The following is a 10353-nucleotide window of genomic DNA, read 5'->3' as shown; positions in this document are numbered from 1 at the left end:
TGGGGCATAAGAATAGGATGCATGTTTGGATTGTTTTTTTGACCACACTTAGTTATTATTGTTCATTTATTCGTTTGCTGGAAATTAGAACTGAATTTAGAAATAGTTAAAAAAAATCTTTACACTTAACAAACAAAATTAAATATGTAGGATTATGGATGTCTTAAGTGGAGTGCGTACAACAACGTTTCCTCATCCACAAAAGTAAAGGAGTAAAGAGTAAAAGTAAAGTACAGTGTTCTTTATCCTTTCACTGTATGTGGTCTTTTTAACTATTTTCTTGCTAGTGAAGCATTCAGATTTTCCACTTACAAAGTCCACCATGTTGATAACAAATGCACCATGGCGTGATGCAACTGACTCTTAAAGAGAATGTAAGATGAGACTCTGATTGGTTTAGTGCATTTTATACTTAAAACAAATCCATAACTCATTAAGAGAACAAGCACAACACTGTTAGACCATGCGTCATTAAAATAGCGAAAGTGTATTCGGACACGCCTTTAATGCTTTCGCAACTTACACTTTAGACTTTGCATCTAGACCATTAAAATAGAGCCCTTAGTGTTCAGGAAAGATTAGGTTCAACATAGATTTAAGATTTTTAAGCAGGCAATAGTCTCTAAAACAGAAACATTTGTTTAAATTTTGAAAGTCCATTCCCATATATTTTGTGTATGTGTGTGTATGTGCATGTTGTTGTATGTGTATGTTGTTTTTGACAACCTTTTAATATTATTATTATTATTATTATTATTTCTTAATGTTCTTTATATAGATAATCTAAACTTATATTTATTTTACAATGCATTTCTAAAACAAATAGCCTTATTAAGCAGCCTAATCAAAATATATTTTACATGCTTTATCATCCATTTAGGGTGGCGTAGTAGTACGATAGCCTCACAGTAAGAAGGTGGCCAGTTCGAGCCCTGAGTCAGTTGGCATTTCTGTGTGGAGTTTGCATGTTCTCCTCGTGTTCGTGTGGATTTCCTCTGGGTGCTCCGGTTCCCTTCACAGTCCAAAGACATGTGGTATAGGTGAATTGAGTAAGCTAAATTGGTCGTAGTGTATGTGTGTGAATGCAGGAGTGTATGGGTGTTTCTCATGGTTGGGTTGCAGCTGGAAGGGCATCTGCTACGTAAAACATTTGCTAGATAAGATGGTGGTTTATTTCGCTGTGGTGACCCCTGATTAATAAAGGGTCTAAGCTGAAAAGAAAATGAATGACTGAATGATTGAATCATGCATTTATTAAAATATGTGCAGACTAATGCATGTCAACACTGCACAGCGAATGTGTTCCAGAGCCTTCTGGATCAGATCATGGAGATCATTGGGATGTATAGTTTACATCAATGTTTTTGAATAATTTGCGTACATAATTGTAGCCCATTTAAGGTAAATAACTTATTAAAATACATTTATTCTGAAATATTACAAGGGCTAGACCTAAAAATAAAAGAATACATTCAAAAACAAACAAGAAAAAAGTCAATAGGACATAAAAACATTACTAATGGAAATCAATATTCATATTATTCATGCAGTGAATGCAACGTTATGACTTTTTATAATTGACTCACAAATAACTGCTCCCTATCAACCCTATAAAGTCTAATGGCAACCTGCAGAAATCTAGATGGATAATACACAATTATCTGGATCTGTTCTTACAATAGATAGTCTACCCAGTATTATAATATCAGATTTATATTTATAAAACAATTCTTATTCAAGTCTTTAACTGAAAAAAAAAACAGAGTAGAATAGAAATAAAAATCTAGTAAAAATGTAATACTGTGCAGTTACATCCCATATCATGGATAGCTTTAGTGAGCAGAGCTATTATAAAAGGTTTAAAAGTGCTCATAGAGTCATAAATCGGAGGTCATTGTGCTAAACGGCGGCGCACAAGTATAATTAAAAGCACAGTGAAGGAGCTAATTAGAGGATCTCCAAGAAATCAAGATAGAAATGGAAGCGTTTTCATTTGCTGCCTCCGCTATGATCTCAGCAGTACTGGAACAAACTGCCCAGCCAATCAGCACAGTCCTGCACCCACATAAATAACTAATATGTGTTCCTTACTAATGACTAACAGCCCCATGGGAGGGAGGAAAAGAGGAGGAGGAGGATGCAGAGAGAGAGAGAGAGAGAGAGAGAGAGAGAGAGAGTCAGTTAAAGCCATTTGCCTGTAACTGCAACCAAATTAATTCTGCTAAAAAATTCTTCTCTCTTTTTCATAACTGTAATACATATTTAATAATAAATATGTTTAAGGCTGGTAACTACACTCAAAAAAGATAGTTTGCTGATAAAAAGTAACAGCAAAATTCTTGGGATTTTTGGGGACAACTTAATTGTTTTAATTTTAAGTAAATTTAAAATTAAAACAATTTAAATTGTTTTAAATTTAAGTTAACCTAATGATTTGTGTTGGGACAACATGAATGAATTATGTGCTTTAAAAAATGCTGGGTTCCACATAATTCCTTCATGTTGTCCCAAGCAAATCAATCAAGTTAACTTAATTGTTTTTACAAATTTAGGTTGATTTAAAGAGCGCCTATGATGAAAGTCATCTTTTGTAAGCTGTTTGGACAGAACTGTGTGTATGTATAGTGTGTCCACAGTCATATTGGAGTGATAGATGTTAAAATAGGATCCAAATCTTTCCCAGTTCAAGGCTGACAGCAACATGAGGAGTGCAGCTTTTCCTGCCCAGTGAATTGATTAACAGACGCATATTAACATGTCACTGTAGTAACACATGTAATTTTCTCAACAAGACAGGACATGTGCAGAGCAACTGGGATTTAAAGATCTGTTCAGCTCTCTGTGATCATCAATCATCATCAAATGTGATCAAGAATGAGTTTTACAAGGTTAAAACATTTATAAAACAGTGCATGTTTGTATTAAAGTAAAATCGCTGTAATTCATCACCACAGCCGCATGTCAGTACAAGTATAAAAGAAGTCACTTGAATCCCGGTTTGTGGAGGTTAAATCAGGCTTATTTTGTACATTAACATAATGGATGTCTATACAACTGTGGATATTAGCGTGTATCCTGTCACATTTGTCGAGAAAAACGAAGTGCAGAGTTAAATGCATGTGTCCGCTGTGTGTGTGTTGTGTGCGTAAAATTTGCAATATTGTGTGACTCATCGTTGCAAAAAGGCTTGAATTAACTCCACAACAAATACATCAAATAATCCTTGGAAAAGTTCTTACTGTAGTATCTCTCACAAACGTTACATGAGATCTGCTTTCTTCATGTCTTTCACTGTGCTGTTTATCTGAAGCAGCCAAGGCGGAGATTGAGGCACACTCTGACAGGCATGTAAGAACGGTGGGCAACAAGTTTGTTGTGAGTTTTAACATGATAGCATGGTATGGACTGTTGCCAATGAAGGAAAAGCAAAAACTGTGTAGAGTAGTAAAAATTGGCAGTACAATTGTAGGTAAAGCGCAAAAACAACCAAATGAAATTTATTCAATGAGAATTAGACAGAAAGCACACATCATTGTTGAAGATTGTTCCCATCCCTTAAATATCAAATTTCAGCTCTTGCCATCAAAAAGACGTTTTAGGCAACCTCAAGTAAAGAAAAATGTGTATCAAATGTCCTTTGTGCCAAGTGCCATTAGAATTTTAAATACTGGGTTTTAATTATGTGTAGGGTTTTAAATTGTGTTTTTTAATTTGATATATGTGACGACGTTGTATGTATTTGTGTTGAATGTTTTTTCTGTGATGTGTGTAATGTAAACGCTGATGTGGTTGTGTGGTGAAGCCAAAGATAAATTTCCACTTGTGGACAATAAAGAATGTAAAGTAAAGTAAACAAGCACATGCAACAAAAACAGCTTGTGTTCAGAGCAGAAAATTCCAATATTCTAAAAGGTATAATAAACAATGTGATGGGTGATTTGAGCTGAAACTTTACAGACACTTTCTTGAGACACAAATGACTTAAATCTTAAAGACTTTAAAATCTTAAATCTAGACAAAAGGGTAAAATACAGTTGAATCGGAATTATTAGCCCCCCTATATATATTTTTTTTTCCTTTTTTAAATATTTCCCAAATGATGTTTAACAGAGCAAGGAAATTTTCACAGTGTGTCTGATAATATTTTTTTCTTCTGGAGAAAGGCTTATTTGTTTTATTTCGTCTAGAATAAAAGCAGTTTTTAATTTTTTAAACACAATTTTAAGGTCAAAATTATTAGCTCCTTAAGCAATATTTTTTTCGATAGTCTAGAGAACAAACCATCATTATAAAATAACTTGCCTTATTACCCTAACCTGCCTAGTTAACCTAATTAACTTAGTTATGCCTTTAAATTCCACTTAAAGCTGTATAGAAGGGTCTTGAAAAATATCTAGTCAAATATTATTTACTGTCATCATCATGGCAAAGATAAAATAAATCAGTTATTAGAAATGAGTTATTAAAACTATTTATCTATGATAAGAAATGTCCATTAAACAGAAATTGGGAGATAAAATAAAAAGGGGCTAATAATTCAGGGGGATAAATAATTTTTACTTCAACTGTACGTGTGTGCCTTTTAACATGAAACAATTAAGTTGCCCCCCAAAAATGTAAGAATTGTGTTGTTTTAACTCTAAAGTTGAAGAAGTTAAATAGAGTTAAATAACTAGTTTGAACAATCAGCAAAAGTCTTTTTTTTATTGAGTTCAACCCTGCATTTTTTACAGTGTAGCACAAAGAAGTGGCATAAACATCACCCAGTCAATAACTTCTTATTGCATTTTGCCTCATAACCCACATGTAATATCATTCCTCTGGCATATCTGATTTGCAAGCACATTTCCTTTTGAAACAGTTTCATCATTTAATCATTTGGTGGCTTTTACTTTAAAAAGGAAACCACTGTTAAACTTCTCTTTTGAAATGCTTTTCTTTGTTGACAACACTAAAATCCCACAGAGATGCTCACAGAAAAGACATTTTATACTACATTGTACACTCTCTTATGTTACATTTTATACTCTCATAACAAAAGTCTTCCTACTATTGACCTGATGCAAAATGGAAGTGCGCTTGTTTTTACAACTGCTTTCGAACCTATTCATTTGCCTATGGGTGAAGTGACTTGAAAAAAATTAATGAAAAAAAAAAAAACGTACAAATTGCTTGCTCTATAAACAAGTGTATTTATGACTATAGATAAAAATTTGAATAATATAATAAGAAGGTATCAGTTTGCAACATCAGCATAAAGAGCTGTTTTCAACCTTTAAAAATCAATGGAAGTGAATGAGAGCAGAAGTCTGGAGCCAAAAAGATTCTGATGGCTGCACACCCACTTATACGGGAAGAATAAGATCAATAGTTGTTAAAGAATTGATATATATAGTTGGATAAACAGGAAAAAAAACGTATTCATGTTTACATATGTATTGATTCTCATTCTTGTTGCTGTTTTACTATTAAAGGCTCTCTGATTTTAAGAATATTGGTAGAATCAAATATGGGAAGAAGCTAAGTAGAAATACTTTGTTATACTTAAGTAGGTTTTTCTGTTATAAATACTTTACTACTTATTTTTTTGACTACTTTTTACTTTTACTCCTTACATTTTTACACAAATATCTGTACTTTCTACTCCTTACACTTTTAAATTAGGCTCGTTATTTTGGTCTTCATGAAGTTGGTGCTGCGATTGATATTATTTCTTGTCATTGCTCAGTTTGAGCGCCTCTTTGATGGAGTTAGTCTATTTTCTTCACTGTGCATCTGTGTACTGCAGTGCACGACTATTTCAACCAAAGCTATCATGCACCGTACATGGGCTAGTTTATGATTACTATGAGAAGGATGGCTATGCAGATGAGACAAAGGAAGATGGCGAATTTAACATGGCTGGTGCTGCCCTGTTTACATGTTAATAAGACACATTTTGCTCGATCAGATCACAGGTGAACAAGAGAGATCCATTCCAGTTAAAAAAATATGCCACACAAATGTTTAAGGTTAGTCTTTCATCCACTTCTGATACTGCATGGGATTTCTCTGGTCTTTTAATCTATTACCACAAAAAAGTGCTTTTTTTTTTTAAAGATTTGTACATTTAGCACTAAAACAATCAAATACTTAATTAAAGTTTTATGCATTTAGATGATTCCCCTATTTCCTAATAGAGAATTTATATTGTTTAACTTTTTTTTTTTTATTGACTATGATTTTACATATTAATCTTTCATTTATTTTTAACAAATGTTTTACAACAACTAAACTATCTATATGGGCAATAATGAATAAAAATATTATGCAAAAGATTCTGAATTTATCATATGAATAAAAGATCATCCAAGTTTTGGAGGTTGTAGTCACGCCTGTATGTAGCTTTTAGCGTAGAATAAAAGTATTAACAATTTACAATACCCTGAGGAAACAAACTAATATAACGGCTAATGTATGAGAGCTGCCAAAACAATAAACAATTTATTTTCAATATATTCAATAAAAAGTATTATAAATATAAATATATTAATATAAATATATAATATGTACATATATATATATATATATGTGTGTGTGTGTGTGTATGTATGTATGTATGTATGTGTGTATATATATATATATATATATATATATATATATATATATATATATATATATATATATATATATATATATATATATATATATATATATATAAACAATGTCTTACATTGGGGGTATTAGGAGGGGGGTATTTACACACCTAGTAAAACTAAAAGTACAAAAGTGTAGTCAGTACTTCAACTTTTACTAGAGTCATTTTAAACACGAGTATCTGTAGGCTACTTAAGTAAAGGATTTGTGTACTTTTGCCATCTCTGGATAGAATATAATCTTATTGATATAATAATTAAGGGCAAATGAGCTTTTTTTTCTTTCCTTGTTATATGAAAAACAGCAGCTCACCCCCTCCTGCTGGAGAAGAGGGAGCAATCTCTTAGAGACCATACTAGACTATTCCTGGAAGTTGCTTATTACGCCAACTACCCGGAGGACACACTCTGCACATTCTACAATAGCAGCCTTAACAACGAATACAAAGCGCAGTCATTTAGAGATGTTCCTGGGAAGAATGTTTCTGGATTTGTGGAGTGGCTGCTGGTGAACAACAGATCCCCCTTACCATCAGACCAGCGGATGATGATGCCCACAAACTCCACACTCCAGACCTTGAGACAACACCCCAGAGCATCAGGTGGACTGGACATTAAAGGGATAGTTCATCCGAAATTTAGTTTTACTCACTATTTACTCACTTTAAACCTTTGAGTTCTTTCTTCTGTTGAACACAAAAGAAAACATTTTGAAGAATGCTAAATCCTGTAATCACTGACTTCTGTAGTAGGAAAACACATACTGTATGTGACTCGATCTGGCGAAATGAGTCAGAAGTCACATCGTTCTATTTTAAGATACAGGCTGAAAATGTGAGAAAACAATTACAATAGCTAATTTCACAAAACAGACATTGAAAATGATATCACAGTGTCTTGTAGTCCAGATCATTGAGTAAAAGCATTTAAATGACTTTTAAAGTTGACTTAATAGTTTATAGCGTTTATATAAATGTACAGGTGAAAAGTTCAGATGCAAAAACCATCTGGAACCAGTGCCATCAGGAATTGTCTTCTACAATGAGCATTTTTTTCTTAGCATCTTACATTTATGTTCAGTTATTTCATGTTAAAAGAGATGAAAATAACATGTTGTTTGCCATAAAAGTGAAATTACTGAATCAAGATACTGTATAGGAGCCTGAAAAAAATGCTAATATTAGAATAAAATTTCAGGTGGCACTTTAAGGCTTTTGCATTTGAACTTTTCAAATTAATCTTTAAAATAAATAGTTTATCCCTTTAAATGCAATGGATTTTGAAGGATATCAGCAAAAAAACATCTCAGGTTTTCAATTGTAAAAAGATGGCAGCTTGTGCTTCATCCCGCTCCATTTTCGACTATTTTAAAGTTTATTTTTTGTTGTTGAAGATATTTTATGTATGATATTTCTGTTTGAAAATAAATAAATCAAATCAAAAGGGCACACAACTATATTTCAAATGAGCATATCTTCAAAACCTTTTAAGGTATGAATTTCTTTTTAGAGCTCCTCTCCTCTTTACACTGATAACAAAATATCTCAGTTTTGAAATGTGGGTCTCTGAGACTCATTTTGCTGACCAGGTAACATATGGAAGTCAGTGGTTACATGTTTCCATAACTTCTGTGTTGAACAGAAGAAAGAAACTTAAATGGGTTTGGAACAAGTGAAAGGTGAGTAAATGATGGCAGAATTTTCATTTGTGTGTGAACTATTCCTTGGACTCTGAGAAAATAAGGCCTTATTTTGACATTGAATATTGGCTCTGTTGCTACAGATTCTGCCCAACCCTCCCACACATGTTCTTCATCTACTGGGTCTCCACTGGTTCCATCTAACTCTCCTTCTCCTGAATTTCTGCTAGTCCTCTCCAGCCCATCTGACTCATCTGAGCCATTTAAATCATTTGAGATTTCTGAGTCATATGAGCGCAAATATCCTGATTTCCAGTATTGTTGCTGTGTCCTGTCTTGTTCCCTTTTATCAGAGGTTGCCACAGCAGAATGAACTGCTAATTAATCTGGCATATGTTTTACTGGCAGATGCTCTTCCTGCCCAGAACCCAGCCACTAACCCATGCGACCCCCAGTGATGGAAACGTAACTACTGTATATTTTGTTTTGTAAGTTAACTGGCTAATTCATACAAATTCATACGAGTCATCCACCGAATTGGCTCTATCACTATGTTTCCATCCAAAATGCGAATGAACTTTATGCGCAAAACTGGATTATCGCATAAAGGACGTGTGAATAAAGCAGCGTTTCCATCAAAGCAAACAAAATTGTCACTTTCTGATTAACTGGCGCCAAATATCAACAGTAAAAACAGAATTTGCGCCTGTAGGAGAAGCTGTGTCAATCTTTTCTTTATCTAATAAATAACTTGCACCTCAGAAAGCAATCCTGACACGTAGTGAATGCACAATGTCGCTCTTGATTCTGGAGGTCATTAATAATATATTATACTAATTTATTATAATAACACTAATACTTAAACGGTAAAGCATTTTAGAATGACCAAAACAACATTTCAGATGGTTTACAGTGTGCTCAGCCTGCTGGTTTGTCCATTTACACACATTTTTTTCATCACATGATCTCTAATAACAGAATCACATGACCTTTTTTTTACTGCTCATGCTGTAATTTGTGCGGTAAAAGTGTTTTCCTATTAGTTTATGCGCATCTTTTCTTATCGAATAAAAAGTTTATGCCACTCGGTAATGCGTATAAGTTTTTTATGTGCATTTTCTAAATTTATACGCATCACAGCATTTCCATCAACGGGTTTTTATGTGCATATGCAAAATGCGCATAAAAATAGGTGAATGGAAAAATAGCTACTGGCTCTCCGCTCCACCAATAGCTGGTGTGTGGTGAGTGCACGGGCGCCGTTGTCCTGTGGCTGCCGTCACATCATCCAAGTGGATGCTGCTTACTGGTATTGGTGTGAAGAGACCACCCACATGATTGTGAAGCGCTTTGGTTGTATAGCCATACATGATAAATGAGCTATATAAGTACATAAGTAGATTTTAAAGAGAAGGCCCAACCCCACCTCTGATCCCAACTATCATTGGGGGATGAGCAAATTATACTAAATTGTATGAATAAGTTTGTATGAATTCATACGAATTAGCCACTAAATAAATAATACAAAGTTACGAATAGCTTTGAGATTGTGTTTAAAACACGCACACACACCATCACAGAGTTTATACACTACTGCCAATTGAGTTTTTCTAATTGAACAATCCCACATATCTTTGGACTGTGGGGGAAACTAGAGGAAACCTATGAGGACATTAGGGGTGGGAGATACAGATTTATCAATGAACTGCAATGCTTTCTCTCGCAATTCTGAATTGAGTCTGTATTTAAATTAAATCACAACAGTGTAGGCCTATGTGGCTACAAGCTAGGAACAGAAAAAAAATGTTGACAGGTACATTATTGTATGCTGCTGAATTTGTTGAGTTTGGACAAAATTAAAATTTTAAACATGTGGAACACGGCGCAGTACTTGTTGTCCAATGTCCACTGTTCAAATTCTTGCCGCTTCTCAAAACGAAACCTTGAGTCATTGTAGACATGGCACAGTGCCACTCCTTCAGAATCACTACAGAATGTCAACAGGGTGGCATTAATGTGATGCATGGACACTGACGACAGCACAATTATACAGTATGTCAATCGTAGCTTGTGTTTTGC

General features: G+C 33.9%; 1 protein-coding gene and 1 long non-coding RNA gene across 18 annotated transcripts in view; one reads left to right on the top strand and one right to left on the bottom strand.

Moving 5' to 3' along the window:
* The window catches only part of LOC141375883 (uncharacterized), a 270920-nt gene that overhangs the window by 164601 nt on the left and 95966 nt on the right, over nt 1-10353 (top strand). For 7 of the 17 annotated variants that reach the window (XR_015498270.1, XR_015498280.1, XR_015498273.1 and 4 more), the window contains one exon: nt 6941-9358. The exons of 6 other annotated variants lie outside the window; for them this stretch is intronic. This is a non-coding gene — a long non-coding RNA (uncharacterized LOC141375883). Of the gene's footprint in view, nt 1-6940; nt 9359-10353 lie in introns of those variants that run through there. 4 more of the 17 variants (XR_015498267.1, XR_015498278.1, XR_015498271.1 and 1 more) reach the window with 3 other exon arrangements.
* The window catches only part of iqsec2b (IQ motif and Sec7 domain ArfGEF 2b), a 179418-nt gene that overhangs the window by 158907 nt on the left and 10158 nt on the right, over nt 1-10353 (bottom strand).

This window comes from Danio rerio, chromosome 8 (assembly GCF_052040795.2).
Source record: "Danio rerio strain M-AB ecotype USA chromosome 8, GRCz13ab, whole genome shotgun sequence".
NCBI classification, from domain to species: Eukaryota; Metazoa; Chordata; class Actinopteri; order Cypriniformes; family Danionidae; genus Danio; species Danio rerio.
Note: the sequence above shows the minus strand (reverse complement) of the source record. Positions and strands in the feature narration are given on the sequence as shown.